Here is a 23,474-nt window from a genome sequence, read left to right on the forward strand (position 1 = left end):
ATTTTTTTGGTTTTTTCTTTTTTATTTCTACATTTTTTTGGTTTTTTTATTTTTTTATTTCTACTTACAACTAAATACTTACAGTTTTTTAGTGATTTCTTTTTCCTTTTAGGTCACAAAAATTATAAATTTTCTGTTAGTGCCATTAGTTTTAAATTTTGAATAGTTTAAATTTGAATTTTTAAAAATTTGTGTGAATCACTAGTTTATGAATAACTTTACTAGAAAAATAGAATTTTTTTCTATTTATTTTTTATTTATACTTACAACTAAATACTTATAGTTTTTTAGTGATTTCTTTTTGATTTTAGGTCACAAAAATTATAAACTTTCTGTTAGTGCCATTAGTTTTAAATTTTGAATAGTTTAAATTTGAATTTTTAAAAATTTGTGTGAATCACTAGTTTATGAATAACTTTACTATAAAAATAGAATTTTTTTTCTTCTTTTCTATTTATTTTTTATTTATACTTACAATTAAATACTTATAGTTTGATTTTAGGTCACAAAAATTAAATACTATAAAAATTCTTTTTGCTATTGAAGAATATTATAGTTTTATTTTAGTTGATCATAACATAATATTTTAATTGATTTTTTTTATTTTCATAAAGGTTTTGTAGTTCATTCTGTTTGCTATTAATTCATTTTTTGAGCTAAATGACTCTGAAATTGGAAAGCATTTCAAAATGAACTCTGAAAAGGTTGAAAGTTGGCATGGTATCATCATTTCACCCACATAGCATGTTCCAAAAAGTAGAGAGGGTTACGACAAAAACATGATGCACTTCGTGTACAAAATGGACAATCACTTTCGAAGTATCAAAGTTACAAACCATAAGACATGAAAGTATTTCAAATGAACTCTGAAAAAGTTGAAAGTTGGGATGGTATCATAATTTCACCCACATAGCATGTGCATGTATAAAACGGACAATGGTAGCATGTTCGTCTGTTACAAATTTGGCATGGTATCATCATAATAGATGCGGGAGAAAGTCTTCACTTTTTCTTCGCTTGTGTCATTTGCTTATTGCGCCGTAACCATGGATAATCTTCATTGTTTATCAGGATGCTTGGGTCAGCCTTGACATTGAAGGGAGGAATTTCATGAAACATTTCATAATCTTCAGATATGTCTGTCTTGCCGTCCACTCCCAGAATGTCCCTTTTTCCTGAAAGAACTATGTGGCGCTTTGGCTCATCGTATGATGTATTCGCTTCCTTATCTTTTCTTTTTCTCGGTTTGGTAGACATGTCTTTCACATAGATAACCTGTGCCACATCATTGGCTAGGACGAACGGTTCGTCGGTGTACCCAAGATTTTTCAGATCCACTGTTGTCATTCCGTACTGTGGGTCTACCTGTACCCCGCCGCCTAACAGATTGACCCATTTGCACTTAAACAAAGGGACCTTAAAATCAGGTCCGTAGTCAAGTTCCCATATGTCCACTATGTAACCATAATATGTGTCCTTTCCGCTCTCGGTTGCTGCATCAAAGCAGACACCACTGTTTTGGTTGGTGCTCTTTTGATCTTGGGCGATCGTGTAAAATGTATTCCCATTTATCTCGTATCCTTTGTAAGTCAATACAGTCAAAGATGGTCCCCTGGACAACAAGTACAACTCATCACAAACAGTGTTGTCACCTCTGAGACGTGTTTCCAACCAACTGCTGAAAGTCCTGATGTGTTCACATGTAATCCAGTCGTCGCACTGCTCCGGGTGTTTGGAGCGCAGACTGTTCTTGTGTTCATCGACATACGGGGTCACCAAGGTAGAGTTCTGTAGAACTGTGTAGTGTGCTTGAGACCAAGAATATCCGCCCTGCATATTATTGAGTCTCTTGCAAGAGTGCCTTTTCCAGTCAGTCTCCCCTCATACCGCGATTTAGGGAGACCTATCTTGTTAAGGCCAGGAATGAAGACAACACAAAACCCGATAACATCCTCTGTTTGATGGCCCATGGAGATGCTTCCTTCTGGCCTAGCGCGGTTAATTACGGACATATTTCTTTAGGACTCCCATGAACCTCTCAAAGGGGAACATATTGTGTAGAAATACGGGCCCCAGGATGACAATCTCGTCGACTAGATGAACTAGGACGTGCGTCATGATATTGAAGAAGGATGGTGGGAACACCAGCTCGAAACTGACAAGACATTGCGCCACATCACTCCTTAGCCTTGGTACGATTTCTGGATCGATCACCTTCTGAGAGATTGCATTGAGGAATGCACATAGCTTCACAATGGCTAATCGGACGTTTTCCGATAGAAGCCCCCTCAATGCAACCGGAAGCAGTTGCCTCATAATCACGTGGCAGTCATGAGACTTTAGGTTCTGAAACTTTTTCTCTGGCATATTTATTATTCCCTTTATATTCGACGAGAAGCCAGTCGTGACCTTCATACTGAGCAGGCATTCAAAGAAGATTTCTTTCTCTTCTTTCGTAAGAGCGTAGCTGGCAGGACCTTTATATTGCTTCGGAGGCATGCCGTCTTTTTCGTGCAAACATTGCAGGTCCTCTCATGCCTCAGGTGTATCTTTTGTCTTCCCATACACGCCCAAGAAGCCTAGCAGGTTCACGCAAAGGTTCTTCGTCACGTGCATCACGTCGATTGAGGAGCGGACCTCTAGGTCTTTCCAGTAGGGTAGGTCCCAAAATATAGATTTCTTCTTCCACATGGGTGCGTGTCCCTCAGCGTCATTCGGAACAGCTAGTCCACCGGGACTCTTTCCAAAGATTACGTAGTGTAAATCATTGACCATAGCAAGCACGTGATCACCGGTGCGCATGGCGGGCTTCTTCCGGTGATCTGCCTCGCCTTTGAAATGCTTGCCTTTCTTTCGACATTTATGGTTGGTCGGAAGAAATCGACGATGGCCCAGGTACACATTCTTCCTGCATTTGTCCAGGTATATACTTTTAGTGTCATCTAAACAGTGCGTGCATGCGTGGTATCCTTTGTTTGTCTGTCCTGAAAGGTTACTGAGAGCGGGCCAATCGTTGATGGTCACGAACAGCAACGCCTTAAGGTGAAATTCCTCCTGTCTTTGCTCATCCCACGTACGTACACCGTTTCCATTCCACAGCTGTAAAAGTTCTTCAACTAATGGCCTTAGGTACACATCAATTTCGTTGCTGGGTTGCTTAGGGCCTTGGATGAGAACTGGCATCATAATGAACTTCCGCTTCATGCACATCCAAGGAGGAAGGTTATACATACATAGAGTCACGGGCCAGGTGTTGTGATTGCTGCTCTGCTCCCCGAAAGGATTAATGCCATCCGCGCTTAAAGCAAACCATACATTCCTTGGGTCCTTTGCAAACTCATCCCAGTACTTTCTCTCGATTTTTCTCCACTGTGACCCGTCAGCGGGTGCTCTCAACTTCCCATCTTTCTTTCGGTTCTCACTGTGCCATCGCATCAACTTGGCATGCTCTTCGTTTCTGAACAGACGTTTCAACCGTGGTATTATAGGAGCATACCACATCACCTTCGCAGGAACCCTCTTCCTGAGGGGCTCGCCGTCAACATCACCAGGGTCATCTCATCTGATCTTATACCGCAACGCACCGCATACCGGGCATGCGTTCAGATCCTTGTATGCACCGCGGTAGAGGATGCAGTCATTAGGGCATGCATGTATCTTCTCCACCTCCAATCCTAGAGGGCATACGACCTTCTTTGCTGCGTATGTACTGTCGGGCAATTCGTTATCCTTTGGAAGCTTCTTCTTCAATATTTTCAGTAGCTTCTCAAATCCTTTGTCAGCCACAGCATTCTCTGCCTTCCACTGCAGCAATTCCAGTACGGTACCGAGCTTTGTGTTGCCATCTTCGCAATTGGGGTATAACCCTTTTTTGTGATCCTCTAACATGCGATCGAACTTCAGCTTCTCCTTTTGACTAATGCACTGCGTCCTTGCATCGACAATGACCCGGCGGAGATCATCATCATCGGGCACATCGTCAGGTTCCTCTTGATCTTCAGCAGCTTCACCCGTGGCAGCATGATTGGGCACATCGTCTGGTTCCTCTTGATCTTCACCAGCTCCCCCCGTTGCAGCATCACCGTATTCAGGGGGCACATAGTTGTCATCGTACTCTTCTTCTTCGCCGTCTTCCATCATAACCCCTATTTCTCCGTGCCTCGTCCAAACATTATAGTGTGGCATGAAACCCTTGTAAAGCAGGTGGGAGTGAAGGATTTTCCGGTTAGAGTAAGACCTCGTATTCCCACATTCAGTGCATGGACAACACATAAAACCATTCTGCTTGTTTGCCTCAGCCGCATCGAGAAACTCATGCACGCCCTTAATGTACTCGCGGGTGTGTCTGTCACCGTACATCCATTGCCGGTTCATCTGCGTGCATTATATATAATTAAGTGTCCAAATTAATAGAAGTGTACAAATCTCGAGGAAAATGGAGCTTGGAGGTCGAGCTTCGAGAGGAGAAAGCTTAAGTAGTGTGGCTCGGGCATTCCATCGAACACGTCATGTGCATAGGAGGTGAGCTAGAGCACCACAAAGCCCTCTCCCCCTCGGCCAAAAAAAACAGAGCACTGTGCTCTGCTCTTGCGCGAGGGGGTATATATAGGCACCTCATTGGTCCCGGTTGGTGGCATGAACTGGGACTAAAGGGGAGCCTTTGGTCCCGGTTCAAGCCACCAACCGGGACCAATGGTGGTGGGCAGGAGCGAGGCCCATTGGTCCCGGTTCGTCCCACCAACCGGGACCAAAAGGTCCAGACAAACCGGGACCAATGGCCCACGTGGCCCGGCCGGCCCCCTGGGCTCACGAACCGGGACCAATGCCCACATTGGTCCCGGTTCTACACTGAACCGGGACTAATGGGCTGAGCCGGCCTGGACCATAGCCCTGTTTTCTACTAGTGGATGGAGCACCGCCCGCGTGGTGGTGGCGCTTCAACGAAGCTTTGCCGGTGACCGTCCGTGTGCTGCGATGGAGAACCGCCGCGCTGGTGTGGCGCTGCACTGAAACATCGCGGGCGACCGTTGGATGCTGCGATAGAGCACCACCGCGCCGGCGTCGACGCTGCAGTGAAGCATCGCCGCCGCCGGCGAGTGCTCCGACGGAGCGCCGCCGCGCTGGTGTTGGCGCTGCAGTGAAGCGTCGCCGGCGGCTACCCGTGCTCCCATGCAGTGCAGCAGTGGTCGCCGGCGGCTCGGGGTGTTGTGAGATTGAAGCAGAGAGGAGGGCTGGTTTTGAGGAGGAGATGTGCATGCTTTGAGCATTGCACGGGTTGAGAGGAAGGGGTCAGACGGTGTGGTCGGGTTTAATCGAACGGTCAGCGAGGCGACTTAAAATTTCCTGGCAACAGCCGGTTGATTTGTAGCATTGGCCCCTTTTTTGAATGAGAAAGAAAGACAAAAGAATGAAAAAACTAATGCCCACACGTGTGGCATCTTGCACATCGCCCACACGTCTCCATCACCAATCATTTTGCCACATATGAACACATGACATCAGGAGGAATCTTTTTGGTTTTTGGCTTAAAAATGTTTTATCTCCTAACTAAAAAATTGAATTGAAAATTCATTTTCACCATTAAATCCGTCTCGACCAGATCTTCAAAACTAGACCCCACGTTGACATGTTTCGATGAAATTTTTTTTGGTCCAAAAGTTGCCATGATGTTTACACTATAGTTGTCATAGTGCTTAAACTAAAGTTGTCATGTGGAAATTTTAGTTTGTAGAGCATGGCAATTTTAGTTTTTGATGATTGCAATTCTAGTACTTTGACCATGAAAATTATTTTTTGTATGAACCATGGCAATTTTAAGTGCATGTATCATGGCAATTTTAGTTTATGGTTCATGGCAAGTCTAATTTCTTAATTCCCTATTTTATAATATGTCAAAATTCACTTTTAAATGTAGAAGAAAATAACTGAAATATATGATGGCAACTTCGGTGTAAATGGCAATTCATGTGGAATAGACATGGCATGTTTTAACCTCAAAAAAAAAAATTTGTCGGAATATATTGATATGAGATCTAGTTTCGAAAATCTCGTCGCCGGAGATTTAATGGTGAAAATGGATCTTCAATCGGAATTTTCATTTAATAGATAAAACATTTTAAAAGATGAAAATCGAAAAATATTCTCACATGCATGCATGCCATGACGTGGCGCAGGTCTGTGTATTATACGGCGTGTGGGCAGGTTTGGCTCACATCACACGTGCGGGCGCTAGCGTTGTCCCAAAAGGATCTTGTTGTATTGTATGTACGGGTAAGATTGAACGGACTGTTTAATTACGGATTAGAGTAGAAAGCAAGTCGTGAACCAAGGTAAACGTGAAACCCTAACCCAATACAATTGTCAATCCGAGAGTTTGCCCTGGCGACCCAATTGTCAATCTGCCAGTGGCGTAAAACCCTAACCTTCAGCGGAGATGGAAGGAAAGGAGGAGCCGGCGCCGGCGATCTCTGCTGTGCTCGAAGACGATGATCTGCTCGGCGAGATCCTCCTCCGCGTGGACTTCCCCACCAGCCTCGTCCGCGCCGCTCTCGTATGTAAGCGCTGGCTCCGCCTCGCCTCCGCGCCCGCCTTCCTCCAACGCTTCGGCGGCTTGCACCCGCCCAGCCTCCTCGGATTCTACGTCAACACGAGCATCGAATCCCCGCGCTTCGTGGCGTTGCCTCAGCCCCCGGAGCTCAACACCGTCGCCCGCCGTGCTAGCTTTGATTTGGACACATTGGGCTGCGCCTGGCACAGCGTGGATTGCTGGAATGGCCTCCTCCTCCTCACCCCTGGCATGCACTGTTGGGGTGCCACACCCACACACACGAGAGGGGTGCGCTGCCCCCTGTACCCTGCGAGGTATATGGCCATCCTCCCAACAGTGCCGGACACCAGCATGCATGACGGCTTCAAGTACTTCCACTGTGAGATCCTCCCCAATGGCGCCGGCAGCGATGGCCTGTCCTATTTCTGTTTGGCAATTGGGTGTAAAGACCAGCAGTCAGTTCTGGATGTTTATGTGTTACGGGAAAATCTCTGGGCCATCTACTCTTCGGCTGTAACTGAAATCAATGAAATTGAACTGATATTGACTAGTTTGATTGTTGATGACAAGATCTATAATCCGATCCGCGTGAGCGGCATTTTGAAGTTAGTCTCGCTAGATCTTGCGTCGTCATGCTTGTCGCTGGTTAACCTCCCGGAAGAGGTGGATTATATGAGCACGGATCTGTCGCTTGCAAATGATTCCCGGGTCCATCTGATCCATGTAAAAGGATCCCAGCTTCGCATCTGGCACTACATAGTGGATAAGAAGGGTCCCGCCAATTGGTTACTTGTTGACACCATTTGTTTGCGTGAGATATGTGTTAATCATATGATATCAATTAGAATGTTCGAGGATGTGGGTAATTCTGCTCTTATTGTACATGCGGTTGGGGTCAATCCTGGGTTTCTTTTCTTGGAGACGGATGGTGTCCTCTACCTGTTTGATCTTGAACGCAAGGCGGCAAAGAAGGTTTATGAGGTTACGCAAGAGTATATATATACTTATATAGAGTCACTCCCTTCATGATGGTTTGGCCTCCTAAATTCCCTGTGATGAAGGAAGGGTGTGATCCAAAAGAATGACACCCTTTTGCAAGGTTTAATTTGCCTCTTATTGATCTGTCTCGTACCGTGATCTTCTATTTATTTCTGCTTGCTTTGTAAGTCAAGAGGCACCAAGCTAATCCTTTAGTGCTGTTATATATGCGCCCTTGTAGTTTAGTGATAGCAAGCTTAAGAGGACTGACTTTTTTAATCATTATATATTACATATTATATTCTTAATCTTGAAAAACAAATATTTCTTGGTGTAAGAAGAAAAATCTTTTTAGCATCCATGTTGCGGATTGACTTTTAAAGAAAATTCTGTCTATAATTATTATATCATCTAGATATAGAAGCTTGCTTGCCACCCCAATACTCAAGCTTTAGATTCTTGATTCTTCGGTGTCAAGTAGTTTCCTTATAGTCTTCGCAAAAAAAAGTAGTTTCCTTATAGGAACAAGATGGTTTATCATCCTTGAGTTTTGGCGTGGTTAAATTTTTATTATGTATGTCAGGACTGCCAACCATTTTTTTTCAACCCGAAGTCCTGAACACCATGTGTACCTGTATAGTCTACAAAGGAGATACATGTTCTCAACAGTGCATATCACATCCTAATTTTTCTTTGCTTATGCTTTTGTGAGAATAGAAGTAAATTATTAGAAGACTTCAATTTCAAACACCAGATATATAATAAGGACCAAACAGTTTGAAAATTTTCTTATATGCTTCTCAAAAATTCTTACACTGCTGTCATGTTCTGCAGAAATATCACTAATATATTTTCTTTCCTCCTGAAGCTGTGCAATGAATATCTAATTTTCCATATGTTTTTATCAGGTAGCCGGAACAATGGTATCAAGTGTTATCACCAACGGAGTTAGATCAAATGCAGTAGCGGGTACTGCGAAGCCCGCAATGTCCAATACTAACAGTTTGACACATGCCTGGTTGTAAGATATCACCATGTTGAATTATTAAGATCTTGGCCACTTGTCCTTTATAGTATATGCTTGCTTTCTATGTACCTACAGTAGTTCAAAAATATTGTTTCGTTTCAACCTGTCAAGTCAAACCATCGCATACAATCCTTTTAGCTAGAGCTGCATCAGACATCACATGATATTATGGAAAATGAACTACTCCTTCCAATCCGAATTAATCGAAGCATCCTCTATACAATGTCTATTTTACATTGTATATATAGAGGCTGCACCAATCCCAATTAATTGACGCATCCTCTATAATTAATTGGGATCAGAGGGAGTATCACTTTTGTCGGCCGTTTGGCTAGGTCAAAGTAAACCCATACCTAAACACCCCTATATACAGATGCTTTTGGAAGAGCATTGCAAGCTCTTACGATGTACTAGCTGTATCTATGCGCACATTACTTACAAACTCTAGCTTATATTGGTCTAAAGTATCGATTCCAGATTCATGGATTATGGGCTTTCTGTGTTATATATGCAACTTTGATTGTTTTGATGATGCCTGCAATAGCCATATATAGGAGTATCAATTCCATATCCCTCCAGATTTGATGGCTTATATGGGTTCTATGTTGGGGGCAAATTCGATTTGTTTGATGATGCCATGAATAATCATGTATTCAATGTTTGATTATACTGAGATGCTATTTTTTATCTCTTTGAGGTGTAGAGGATGGTAAGGACTTCTGTATTTTTCGGGGAGATGGTAAGTACATTTGGCTTATGTGATTCCCTTCAATTTTATTGTAGTACAGTGACAGGTTATAAGTTATGGAGTCTTGGGTTGTTTGCGTGAAAGACACTTTTGTGTCACAACCATAACAACGCTACAAGAACCACCAGAAAATCTAAACATATCTTGTTTTCAACCATCACCCCCTTGCTTTTACCCGATGCTGGATCATGCCACATTTCTGGTGGTGTTTGTAGCATCGTCGAAAGGGCATGTGAAGATTTATCTCCGGCGGATCTCGCGGGATTCGTTCGGCGTTTGTCTTTGGTGGATCCATGTGGTCTTGTCTTCATTCGTCTGTGTTCGTGTGTCTACATGTTGGATCCTTCCGGTCTCCGCTTCTCTTCGTAGGCGACGGTTGCTGTTTTGGTGCACTAGTCCTATGGGGCCATAGCGCGATGACTTCCCGACAGTTTACAACAACAAGGTTTGCCTGGCTCTGATAAGGGAGGGGCGAAGACGGTGGTGCGCCTTCGGCTCTCTCTAGTGCTTTTAGTCATCGCTAGGTAGTTTATGGACCTGAATGTATTATTTTTACTTCTGATGTTATTCGTACTACCTTGACAGTTGACGAATAGATTAGAAGAAAAATAATTTAAGTTTTTAGGTCGCTTTCCATCTTCATGGGCTCATCTAAGCTATCGAGGAGGGGGGAGGGGTGAGGGCTATGATGGTCGCCCTTTGCTGGGCAAGCCGATCTGACTCCTCGATGACGAGCCACAATGCCTTGGCATTTTTTGCTGTGGCTGCGGCGGGCGTTTTTCTTAGCCAAGGTGAACGACCGACCAATGACGTCGCGGAGAAGGTCAACGTCGGAGTCAGTGGGTGACAGCGGCTCAAGCATGGATCCGCACGACCAGCTGGACCCGACAGGTGGTGCCTTCTACCTCGTGCGGCGAGCGGCCGACGCCTCCGACTCAGGTAGCCGCAGGCTTGACATTGAAGACGTGAGCAGCCAGAACCTTCCAGCAGTAGCAGGGCTGGAGTTGTCGGGCACCACTGGTCACCCCGCCGCCTGACTGGGGAGGCACGGACCGTGACGGGACAGTACGGAGCTGCAGTTGTCCTTCCGGACCACCAAGAAGGCCGAAGTCGAGCTCCCGACCCTGTCCATCCGTAATCAGCGGATGGCAATGCGGAGGCTCCTCGTTGTCTTGGGGCGGAGCTGGATTCCTTCTTGAGGGGTGCCTCCGAGTCGACTAGGTCAGACTCATTGTCAGGCAGAGTTGACCATGGTGGCGTTGGAGCGGTCAGGAAAGGGATCGCAAGAGGAGCAGAGCACACTGCAGTGTGGTGGAGTGGTCAACACTGGTCTAGGGTTGGTCTAGGGTAGGGTATATGTGGGGTGGGACTGGACTAGTGTGACGTTGCGACCACGTTCAGACGAGTTAGTTATCCAAAACCACCACACTTGGGGCGAGGGTAACAGATTGGTACCACATTTGAGGTAGAGCACAAAAAACCACCAACAATGGGGCTAATCTATAACACGGAGCACTGACACTGTGTTTTAGCCCAGAAAACAGCGAATCCGACAGGTGGGTCCTGCATGTCGGGCTGACGTTGTGCGGGTTGACACGCTGTTAGATGGTGACAGACGGCCGTTTCTGCGCGCTCGTATGAGTGGCCCGCACCGGTCGGTGTTCAGACCAGACCAGCCAGTTCGTCCCGCTCGCTCTCCTCTCTCTCGACTGTGACCACCACCGGCGCCGCCACTATCGACTCGCCGCTGTTCGCCGCTCCGCCATGGTTTCTTGGAGCGAACAGTCCTCCAGCTCTTCTTCGGACGGCGAAGAAGTCACTAGCCAGGTATGTGTGTTCGCCTCCTCCATGGAGGGTTAGGGTTAGGGTTGATCATTTGGGGATTTTTTACCAGGTCACTGATTTGTGCAATTTGTGTGCTGGTTAGCTTCCTAAGACTATCCCTTGCTTTGAATGGAGTGCCATTGCTCACGATCTGTCTTCTCGTTGTCTGCATCGAGAACCTTGCGCCAGGCTAGTTGCATTTGAATTCGTGGACACGAGCAGATGTTTTCTTGTGTGTGCTGAGGAGAAGGTATGTTTCTTAGTAGTGTAAATAGATTTTCTTAGTTAGCTTATGCTCCATTAACTTGTGAGTACTCCAGTTTTGTGTATTCAAGAATTTTTCCTGGATAGTTGCTGAAATATGAATTGCTTCAGTACTCCAATCTTCTCTTGCTTCAGTTGGTGTAATAAATCTTTGTGCTTGCCCACAATTTATACATATACAATCTTATTGAGGAAAAAATTATTTATATATGATGTTATAATTGTTTCTGCCCAGAATCTATGCATACAATTTCTTATTGAGAATATCTCTATTAATTTATGATCTAACACTTGTTTTAGCCCCCAAATTATGCATAGAATATAAGCTAATGTAATCTAATTAGCCCGTGCCCACAATTTCATACAGTATTATATAATTTGTGCACATTTCATACAATTTCTTATTCAGAACGTATTTATTTAATTGTAGGCAGAACTAAAGTGCAGCTATCTAGAGTGGATAGACCCTGAGTGGTCAGTGGCTATGAAGTTCAGCCTAACTGAATTGTGGAGCATGTATGACAAAGAAAAGAAGGACAGGCTGAGAGACAATGTTCAGCTTGCTGAACAAAGTTTCAAAGTAGTTGGAGAAAAGAGGAAGATGGAGGAAGATCTGAGGTTTTTCAAACTGGACTTTGCTAAAATGGTTGCTGACAAGGAAGAGGCTATCACACAGTTGGGCAATGCTAGGTTGGCTCTAAGTGATCTCAAAGAGGAGATGGAGAAGAAGAAGTTGGCAGATCATGGTTGTACCAATCTACATTAGCTACTTAGGGCAAAGCTAGAGAAAGAGAGAGACCAACTTGTGCTAGAGAGAAACCAAGTTGTGACAGAGAGGGACCAACTGAAGTAAGAGAAGAAAAAACTTGAGTATATGATTGCAGATCTGCTGAAATAGAAACATGGCTACAAGGACAAGATCAAAAGTTGAAGGAGATATGTGATGATTTTTAAGTATGTATTGTGGTGTGGTTTAGGGTAGCACCGCAGTTGCTATGATTGTGCTATTTTTCACTTAATAAGCTGTGATGCTTTAACTTGTAGTGAATTATTCAGTTTATCTTCAAGACTTGTGTTTGTACTCCCAAGACTTAAATATGTAATGGCATGGATATGATGGCTTATTTTGTTATTATCATTGCATCTTTAGATCAATGTCCAAGTTATGAATGTATTATGTTTGTATCAAATGAAATGGTTGTGGTAGTTCTGCCATAGTAGTTCCTGACGATTTTGCACAGAATATGTACAGAACATATTTTGACAATTCAGATAATTATGCATAGAATATGAACAGAACATATTTTGCACATAATTTACTTTGCACAGAACCTATTTTTCACAAAATATGTTTGACAATCGAGATAAATATGCATAGAATTTATTTTGCACAGAATTTTCACAGAACCTATTTTGCATACAATTTTAACAGCAGGAAATAAACATAGATAACTTGACAGTGAAGAAACATAGATAGTGTGGGGGAACGTAGCATAGCAACGAGACGGGGAGAGTGCATCCACGTACCCTCATAGACCGGAAGCAGAAGCGTTAGATTAACGCGGTTGATGTAGTCGAACGTCTTCACGATCCAACCGATCCAAGTACCCAATGTACGGCACCTCCGTGTTCAGCACACGTTCAGCTCGATGACGTCCCTCGAACTCTTGATCCAGTAGAGGGTCGAGGGAGAGTTCCGTCAGCACGACGGCGTGGCGATGGTGTTGGTAATGTGATCCACGCAGGGCTTCGCCTAAGCACTACGACACTATGACCGGAGGAGTAAAATATGGAGGGGGGCACCCCACACGGCTAAGAAACAACTGTTGTAACTTTGGGGTGCCTCCCTACCCACGTATATAAAGGAGGGGGGAGGAGGAGGCCGGCCCAAGGAGGGGGCGCACCAAGAGAGGGGAGTCCTACTAGGACTCCGTTCCTAGTAGGATTCGGTCCCCCTTTCCTTGCAACAGAGAGGGGGAAAGGGGAAAGGAGGGAGAGGGAGAAGGAAAGGGGGGCCGCGCCTGCCACCCCTTGTCCAATTCGGATTGGGCTTGGGGGGGGCACCTCGTGTGGCAGCCTCCCTCTATCCACTATGGCCCAATAGGCGCATTAACTTTCCCGGGGGGGGGGGGTCCGGTAGCCAGTAGCCTCCCAGTACTCCAAAAAATCCCCGAACCTTATCGGAACCATTCCGATGTTCGTATATAACCTTCCAATATATCAATCTTTACCTCTCAACCATTTCCAGACTCCTTGTCATGTCCGTGATCTCATCCGGGACTCCGAACAAACTTCGGTCAGCAAAACACATAACTCATAATACAAATCGTCATCGAACGTTAAGCGTGCGGACCCTACGGGTTCAAGAACTATGTAGACATGACCGAGACACATCTCCGGTTAATAACCAATAGCGGAACCTGGATGCTCATATTGGCTCCTACATATTCTACGAAGATCTTTATCGGTCAAACCGCATAACAACATACGTCATTCCCTTTGTCATCAGTATGTTACTTGCCCGAGGTTCGATCGTCGGTATCATCATACCTAGTTCAATCTCATTATCGACAAGTCTCTTTACTCATTCCGTAATGCATCATCCCGCAACTAACTCAGTAGTCACATTGCTTGCAAGGCTTATAGTGATGGGCATTACCGAGAGGGCCCAGAGATACCTCTCCGATACTCGGAGTGACAAATCCTAATCTTGATCTATCCAATTCAACAAACACCTTCGGAGACACCTGTAGAGCATCTTTAATTATAATCACCCAGCTATATTGTGAGGTTTGATAGCACACAAGGTGAATCCTTGTAATGATTTTGATGGATCTTCGTGATGATATAATTGAGAGATCTTGGAACTCCGGGAAAGCAAGGATAAAGCATCTCGAACCGAGAATGTGATATGATGAACCAATCCGAAAAGAAGAAATTAGAATGCTTGGATGAAACAAGAATAAGAATTATGTTATGTGTATCCTTCACCAATTTAGATTGATGACAAGCAATGGATTTGGCATACTACTTATTCTCGTAGAAAGGATTAAGATAGATATAGCGCAACTTGAGAAGGTCTTCAACGATCCACCGGTAGAATTTGGAAGGCATGAATAAATAAATTGATATGATTAACGAAGGAAGAAGAATCTTGGAAGAACCACCGTAAGAATTGAACATGAATGTAGCAGAGGCACAAATCACCCAGAAGAATTTGGAAAATGAATGGAGATACTTGAAGGATTTTAGATGCATGAGAACGAATAGATCACGAGCTGATTAGAGAATATTTGAATGATGCACCGGTAAGATTTGGAGAATGAGAGCTGAAGGTTGAGAATGAACAAACCCAAAATGATGATCTTCGGAGAATCAAACTAAAAAGACTCTTGAATTGCTCCAGGTGGGTGAAAAGAATTCTCACAATCAAAAACAATTATGAGAGGATGGAAACAAGCTAGAACCATGAATCTTGAAGAGAATGGATCATGATTTAAGAGAAACTCTTCTTCGTTCTTCAAAATCTGAGAATTACAACGAGAAACACCACCATGAATTATTTAGACACTCCGGAAGAATCAAAAGCGAAGAGGTTGAGCCAACGATGAAAAGAATTTGGAAGATATTGGAGAAGGCATTTGACTGATGATAACTCATTCTTATGTCAAACTTTGAAATGAATTTGAGAATAACTCCGGAAAGATTAAAAGAGTCAGGTAAGATCCTGAGAAAAGACCTGTGGGTTAGGGCCCACTCAAAAGAAACACCGTTGAAAAATTTGAAGGAGATATTGCACCAGATGAATTAAATGGCTTGAATAAGATAACAACCTCGAAATAGCTTGAACGGATTGAATGAGATAACATCTTCTGAGATATCTTCGCACTCCGGAACAAATGAATAGATAGAGGTGAATGATTAAGAGGTGCATCGGCATGAGAAAGCATTTGAAACGAGGAGAGGATATGCTCGACAAAGCTTGAATTGCATCCACCGGAGAAGAAAGAGACACTACACCACAACACCTATTTAGGGGCAGTTAACTGCCGGGAGAAATACACGACCAAGGGCAAAGAAACTGCCAGGAATTCAATAACTGCCGGTAGAAGTACTTAACGGTAGAGAAACTGCCGGGAGAAGTTAACCAACGAGGGCACACAAACTGCCGGCAACGATGTCCACTTGGCACGTCATCCTATCTGCCGGCCTAACTAAACTGCGGCTTGTTGTCTGCTGGGAACTTTGTATGCGACGCATAACCAAGGTAATTGGGCCGTTTCTCAAAAAAAAAACAATTGGGCCAAGCGCGCTTGCATGGGAGAAAGGGTGCTCGCAAGGGGTTCTTTTGGTCGTGGGCTCGTCGCCCTGAGCCCCTGACCAATTCTTCCCCAAATCTTCCAAAACCTAATCCTCAAACATGTCCACGCCGCCGCCGCCACCACCAACCACTCGACCGCAGCGCCGGCTTCCTCCCGGGACACAGTCGCCGCCGACCGCCGTCCTCTACCAACGAAACCCTTCGCTGCTACCTCCCCATCCCCCGCTGCACCCAGCGCTTGCTTCCTCCAAGGAATGCCGCCGACCGCCCTCCATCCCCAAGACAGCCAAGGTATCCTCCGCTGAGCAGGCCTCCTCCTCAAGATTTCTCCCCCGAGCAGGGCCTCCTCCTCCTCCACGAGCATCCTTCCCCAAGCACTAAGCTGGGCCGCCTCCTGTCTCCCTCACCCGAGCACCGGACCTTCCTATACGACCGCTCTCCCGAGAAGCTCCAGCTCCTCTACATCCTCTCCCAGGGGCAGCGCCACCTCCTTGCCTACCGAGAGCACTTGGCCGGTGAGATATCAATCTTTGCAAACTTCTGTTCCCTTTTGTTCTGAGCAGTAACTAGAACAACTTCAGATAGTGTTTGAGTTTATATGGCACTACAGTTGTGAAGATAACGAATAGCTTTGCCATCTGATAGCCCAAGTTTTGCTTATGGTGAAGAGATCTTCCATTGAAGCAAATGGGTGCTCCAACTGCATACTAAATCAGTGAAACCCAGTAGGAGTACTACATGCAAGTTTTGGGGGGGGGGGAAAGCTTTACTCGTGCTACAAATATAGCTAGAGAACTTCTTTCTGTATATTTTTGATGCAAATGTAGACTGAAAGTGGAGTACTACTTATATAGTATAAAGTTTTAACTAGTGAATGTGGTTCAGATTTTAGAAAAGGCTTTATTGCAGTGCCACGAACAAGTAATATAACCCTAGTAGTATAGTACCTTGTCATGCAGGTCCACGAGCAATGGCACAGCAGCAAGGTTCGCCTTTCTTTCTCTGTATTGTGTTTAATGGGACCATGGTAGCCCAGTGGCAAAAGTATGATTTGCTGCCACCTAAAATAACAACTTAACTAGGAGATGAGTAGGTTAGGATGTTAGGACGAATCAGGAAAGAAGGGGAAATTTTCTGAATGTTGTTCAGGAAAGTTTCCCCTGTTGGCTACATGTTGAAATGGCATCAGATCAGAGCAATCTGTTGATTGTTTCATAATGAGAGTTAGTTTTTGGAATCAATCTCAAGCTCCACATGGTCACCAAAGTTCATCCATGTGTCTACCTCTAATCATGTCTTGTTTGCCATGCGATGCAATTGACATACATTTTCGATTATGATACGTCGTTCTACTGCTGCTGATGTTGTACATTTTTCACCTTGTATCTAACGAATCATCTCCTTTGACTATGGTACTATTTGACTCACACGTGTAGGGCAGCTAAGTGAAGGGATGATCTACAACATTATGCCATTCAATCTCATTGAGCATGAAAAGACATTCAGATCGGTAGTATTTGATGAGTAAGTACAAACCTTTTAGGCTGTTTGTTTATGTTCAGCTATACTCTTGTATGGACTATGCACAAGAATTAACATGATTGTCCACTTAAAAATACATTTCCTTTCCTATTGGTCTAAGTCTAATTACTTGCTGATTAGATAGTTACATGTATGTGCACTCTTCTATTTTTTATATACTGATGACAAGTATATGTACTGCAATGACGTGACAGCATGATGACTCAGTAGTTGTAGGAATGGTTGCTGTGAAAACTTAAGGCTTTTGGCTTTATCAAATTGCTATTTGGGGTTAGTTCATGGACCCGTATCTCAATTGTCCTTGATTAAGTGCAAAGCAATCTGTCCAGCATAAAATTTACAAAAAAACTTGCTTGAAATCTGAGCACATGTATCCTCTGTTTTGCAAAAAAGGTAACCTGAAGTTCTTATGCTTAAATACATAGAAGTTTGATTAGTATTTTCTGAAGTCGTGATTAATTTTTTGATTCTGATTAGATTTAGATGATAATTAGATTTTTTGTTTCTAATTTTTTGATTCTGATTAAATTTAGATTCTGATTCTCTCCATCCAGTTTGTCCTGCAAATTACGCATGCATAAACTTGGCCTTGTGGCAAGCATTACAGAACATTATCCTATTTTTCTATACTACTAAGCTACATGTATCCTAGAATTCCGTTACTAAGTTATACCAACACTGACTGGTAAATTACTATTGATTTGAGTTATTACGGGAATCTTGTTACAAATCACTAGTTACATGTTACAATAGTATAGACAAAAGGGCACAAATGCTCGCGAGTGTGTTTTGTACTGCCGCCCCTACTGGAAATAGCATTGCATCATGACTTCTTGAAGCTGTTGTCTTTCTACCTCTAGCCATTGTTTTGTCCTCTTCAAGTTTCTTTCTGTAGGTAGATGTTACAAACATGTATTTGCCAGCAAACAGGTGGGACTTCCATGCTCCTCTCTTTATGAAGGTTTGTCTCCTGTTCTTTTTTTTATGTTGTTCTGCTTTCTCCTTAAGTGCTTCAATGTACTTTGACTGCAAAAACAAAAGCATGGAACCAGGAAACTAAAAAGTTAGACTCCCACTTAAAAGATCACAAAATATGTCCATTTTAGCTGCATTATGTGATTCAGGTTAGTAGTGGGGATTTTTTGCTTTTGCACAACACGCTGCGCCTTCTACGTAATCATATCTTATGAGCACTAGACGCCTAACCCTAGCTACTTGCATAGCAATGGCGAGGCACTAGCCTTGTACATTAGTTTTTGTCCATGGACTGAAACGGTCTGAGCATCTCCCTGGCATTACTTTGTGTACTTAGAAGTTAGCTCTTGTATGTTCAGTGCAAATTAATTGTATGAGTTCATGTTTTGCCATATCTGCCCCTGGAAGATTTTTGTATGTGTAGTGCTAATAATTCCTTCTTGATCTAACTTGTAATGTTGCTTGCTGTGACAATGAAGTGCTGCACATTTGGAAGAGTTTTATCTATGCCGACGAGTTAAACTGCAGCACGTGAAAATCTTTAATGTGTCAATTTAAAATCCAAAATGAGAGCTCCATTTGGAGTTTCCTATCCGTTGCAGGTTTTCGCAAAGATACACAAGTTGATGGAGGTGTGGAATATCTATAGGCTGCTGAAGATTTGGAAGACCTACAATTAAGTTGGAGTGATTATGTAATGTTGTTTATTGAACTTGAGACATTGACAATTTTTACTCTGCTCATTTAGGTGGTTCTTTTGGCACATAAGCCATTGTATGCTCATTTTTTGTTGTGTGCCACATCAGAATCACGTGTACTTTTCCTTTAGGGCCACAATGTCCTTATATATGTTCTTTTCATGCATGTATCCACAAACGTATGTATTTGGTCTTATTGAATGGAGTTTTAAGGTTTTGGATGAGGCCTATATGTAACTTTGGCTGAAGTGTATTGTGTGATATGTCCCGATTGCCCTGAACACAATGGAAGAAAATTAAATTAGGTATATGTTGCCTCGAACAGTATGTTAGTGAAACATAGTGTTATGGCATAACAACTGCCGGGTAAACATGATTGTGACGGCAGTGGAACTGCCGGGAATCAGTCTGCCAGGAGAAATTGAACTGCCGGCAAAAAGATGGGTTAGGGCAGAGAAACTGCCGGGAATAGTTTATCTGCCGGGAGAACTAATTCCCAGCAGCCGTTCTTATGGCAGTTCTATCTCCCGGGAGAACCAGCCTCCCGGCAGTTTATTTGCCCTTTAAAGTGCCTTTTCCTGGCAGTTTTTATGGCCTTGCATCACTGTTGTGGTGTAGTGAGAATGAATAATGATGAACTTGAGGTTCTGTTAGGATCTTCATGAGAATCACCGGGTAAGAACATTGACGGAAAAGAATGGAGAGACTTCCCATCAATAAAATGGTACTTGATTAAGACATCTGATTCCTTGAAGAAAAAGGGTGGGAGGGTGGGAAAACAAAGACAAATTGAAGACGGATGAAAAGAACAACGCTGGGAAAAAAACAAGAGGTGATCTTACGGATGTTGAAATGATCGGATCCACTTGACGAGAAACACACAGGTTGAAAAGATTGACATGACAAACTCGATTATCATGAAGGATTGGTATTCACATAGGAGTATGAGAACACCACTTAGGAAAGGTATGGAATCAACATTTGACTTTGAAGCAACTCGAATACCACAACTGAAAAACAAAACAAAGGATCGGTTTGCAAAATAAGCCGGAACAAACATATGATAGAGATTTCGTCCAGAGTTTTCGTGGTGGGGCCCACACGGGCTCGATCGTACAGCACCATCATGTACAAGGCAGTGCAAATGACATACGAAGCGTCCCCGAGTCAGCATAGCCAAGGACTCTTTAAGACACAACCGTGGATAGGCAGACCACTAGACGTCGAAGCCGAATTTCATATCATACATCTGTCGAAAAGATATCCTTGGAGCTACTTGAATTCCCACTTATAAACTCCCGAAATTTTCTGTTTATGCAATTAGGTGTTGGGGATACAAGGGAAGCGTAATATCTCACCCAAAACTAGCAAATCCTACATCCAGCTGTATCCATCCTTCAACACATAACCAAGAAACCTTCGGAAATCATTTACCTCAACCTTCGAAAAGCATCCGTTATACGAGTTATGGCAATACTCCCGAACTCTCGCCCCGGTACTGGGTGGCGTCGAGGTTATCTCACCAACAACTGCATAAAAAAAATTCGATGTCAGCGAACTCAGGTATTCCAGAACTGCAACGATAAAACTGTGACGACAACACCTCGGAGCTCAACTTCCGGGGACACTGCCACAACCCCTAAATGTCAGGAGGCACCAAGAACAATGTTCTCGTCACAAAACCATCGAAACAATTCCAAGATACCTTCATGATCCTAATTTTTTTAGTGAAATTTGAGAAGAGAAGAGTCAAAACTCTACGTCAGGAGGCCTCACCAGAGCGACAAAGGGACTGAGGAGTAAAAAGAATCCTACTCTCCGATATATATAATCCTACAAGACTCAAAACATTTTTCTAGACTCAACAACGCCAGCGATTCGATCAAGCAGGGGGCTCCTAAGTCGGGGAAGGCTCTGATTACCAACTTGTAACACCCATGATATGGCTATATCTCCCACATGTCGGAGCACGACTTAGAGGCATAACCACATTGTAGGCATGCCGCAAGAGGGGTAATCTTTACACATCCCATGTACTGAATGAGAAAGAGGTACATAGTTGGCTTACAATCCCCACTTCACACAATACATGAATAAAGTATTACATCATCCAGATACAATCAAGGTCCGACTACGGAACCAAAATAAAAGAAGACTACCCCTAATGCAAAAGATCCCCGATTGCCCCAATTGGGCTCCACTACTAATCAACTGGAAACGAAACAACACAACGAACACGATCTTCATCGGGCTCCTCCTTGAGCTCGGTTGCGTCACCTGCACGGTTATCATCGGCACCTGCAACTGGTTTTGGATGTAAAACTGTGAGTCACGGGGACTCAGCAATCTCACACCCACGAGATCAAGACTATTTAAGCTTATGGGTAGGAAAAGGTAGTGAGGTGGAGCTGCAGCAAGCACTAGCATATATGGTGGCTAACTTACGCAAATGAGAGCGAGAAGAGAAGCAAGGCATGGTCGTGAACTAGAAGTGATCAAGAAGTGATCCTGAAACTACTTACGTTCAAGCATAACACAAGAACCGTGTTCACTTCCCGGACTCCGCAGGAAAGAGACCATCACGGATACACACACGGTTGATGCATTTTAATTAAGTTAAGTGTCAAGTTCTCTACAACCGGACATTAACAAATTCCCATCTGCCCATAACCACGGGCACAGCTTTTGAAAGTTCAAAACCCTGCAGGGGTGTCCCAACTTAGCCCATCACAAGCTCTCACGGTCAGCGAAGGATATTCCTTCTCCCAGGAAGACCCGATCAGACTCGGAATCCCGGTTACAAGTCATTTCGACAATGGTAAAACAAGACCAGCAAAGCCGCCCGGATGTGCCGATAAATCCCGATAGGAGCTGCACATATGTTGTTCTCAGGGCACACCGGATTATCCAAACTTCCGGTAGGCCAACCCAGAGTTGCCCCAGGTGGCCACCGGCGGCTGACAAGTTGGACCAACACTCAGAGGAGCACTGGCCCGGGGGGGGGGGGGTTAAAATAAAGATGACCCTTGAGTCTGCAGAACCCAAGCGAAAAAAGGCTAGGTGGCAAATGGTAAAACCAAGGTTGGGCCTTGCTGGAGGAGTTTTATTCAAGGCGAACTGTCAAGGGGTTCCCTTTATAAACCCACCGTGTAAGGAACGCAAAATCAAGGAACATAACACCGGTATGACGGAAACTAGGGCGGCAAGAGTGGAACAAAACACCAGGCATAAGGCCGAGCCTTGCACCCTTTACCAAGTATATAGGTGCATTAAAATAGACAAGATATAATAGTGATATCCCAACAATAAACATGTTCCAACAAGGAACAAACTCCAATCTTCACCTGCAACTAGCAATGCTATAAGAGGGGCTGAGCAAAGCGGTAACATAGACAAACCACGGTTTGCTAGGACAAGGTGGGTTAGAGTCTTGACATGGCAATATGGGAGGCATGATAAAGCATGTGGTAGGTATCGCGGCATAGGCATAGCAAAAGAGCGAGCAACTAGCAAGCAAAGATAGAAGTGATTTCGAGGGTATGGTCATCTTGCCTGAGATCCCGCAAGGAAGAAGAAAGAGTCCATGAAGAAGACAAGCGGATGTAGTCGAACCAAACATCTCAACTCCGGAACGAAACCGAAGCTAACGAGAGAAGCAACCCGGAAAGAAGCAAGCAACAAAGTAAACAACCATCACATAACATGGCATGATGCACAACCAAGTATGATGCATGTCTGGTTTAAATATGCATGGCATGGCAAGGGGGCACAAACAAAACTACAAGTTAAGTGGAGCTCAATATGCAATGAGTTGCATATTGAAGAAACACCACGTCAAATATTTAGTTCATCTCGTTTAGGTACTCAACAATATTAAATGTTGGTTAACATGGCAAGAGGTGAAGCAAAAGTAAACTACACAATCTAAACAATTTAAATGGGGCCGGATATAACAAACAATGCATCCGGTAAATCCCCATATGCATTTAGCAAATTAATGCAAACAACAATTTAAAACGTTTTAAATGTTATTATCATGATGTGGATGGCATGTTCAACTTTTACGCAATTTTTAATTAAAAGTTGACATGAGCGTCATAAGAGCATTCGTGTGACCATGGTAGAAAGAAAGGGGTGCCACGGCGACGAAACGGAAATGATGCCGCAGCAACATTCCGATGATTCGGTAGCTCGCGGGGATACCGGTGCAAAAGGAAGTGGGTGCGAGTGTGTCATGCAAGAAGATGGGGTGCTCCCGGATTCCGGGTTCCCTCATGACGGTGGCAAGGCAAAAGAGGGGCTTCGTGCAACGAACAACTCGGACACGGATCAACACACGGTCCAACTCATACATCGCAAGCATTCATCCACGGACGTTGTCTCGGTGGTATACCTTCAAAGCATGCGTTTCGGGAGGAATGAGTTCGTAGAGGGAAGTAGGTGTTTCTCGCGACGGTAGTTGAACTTGACGTTCGCGTTGCATGGGTCTTCGGCGATGGTCGTTGTACATGGTCCGGAGTGGTACTTGCATCTTCGGACTTGCCGGTCTC

At 44.0% G+C, this 23,474-nt stretch overlaps 1 pseudogene; it reads left to right on the forward strand.

The window, feature by feature from the left end:
* Positions 1–6,433: 6,433 nt before the first annotated feature.
* LOC147961574 (uncharacterized) lies at positions 6,434–7,632 on the forward strand (annotated as a pseudogene).
* The last annotated feature ends 15,842 nt before the right edge of the window (positions 7,633–23,474 follow it).

This window comes from Triticum urartu, chromosome 7A, assembly GCF_056163025.1.
Source record: "Triticum urartu cultivar PI428250 chromosome 7A, HENAU_Tu73, whole genome shotgun sequence".
Classification (NCBI taxonomy): Eukaryota; Viridiplantae; Streptophyta; class Magnoliopsida; order Poales; family Poaceae; genus Triticum; species Triticum urartu.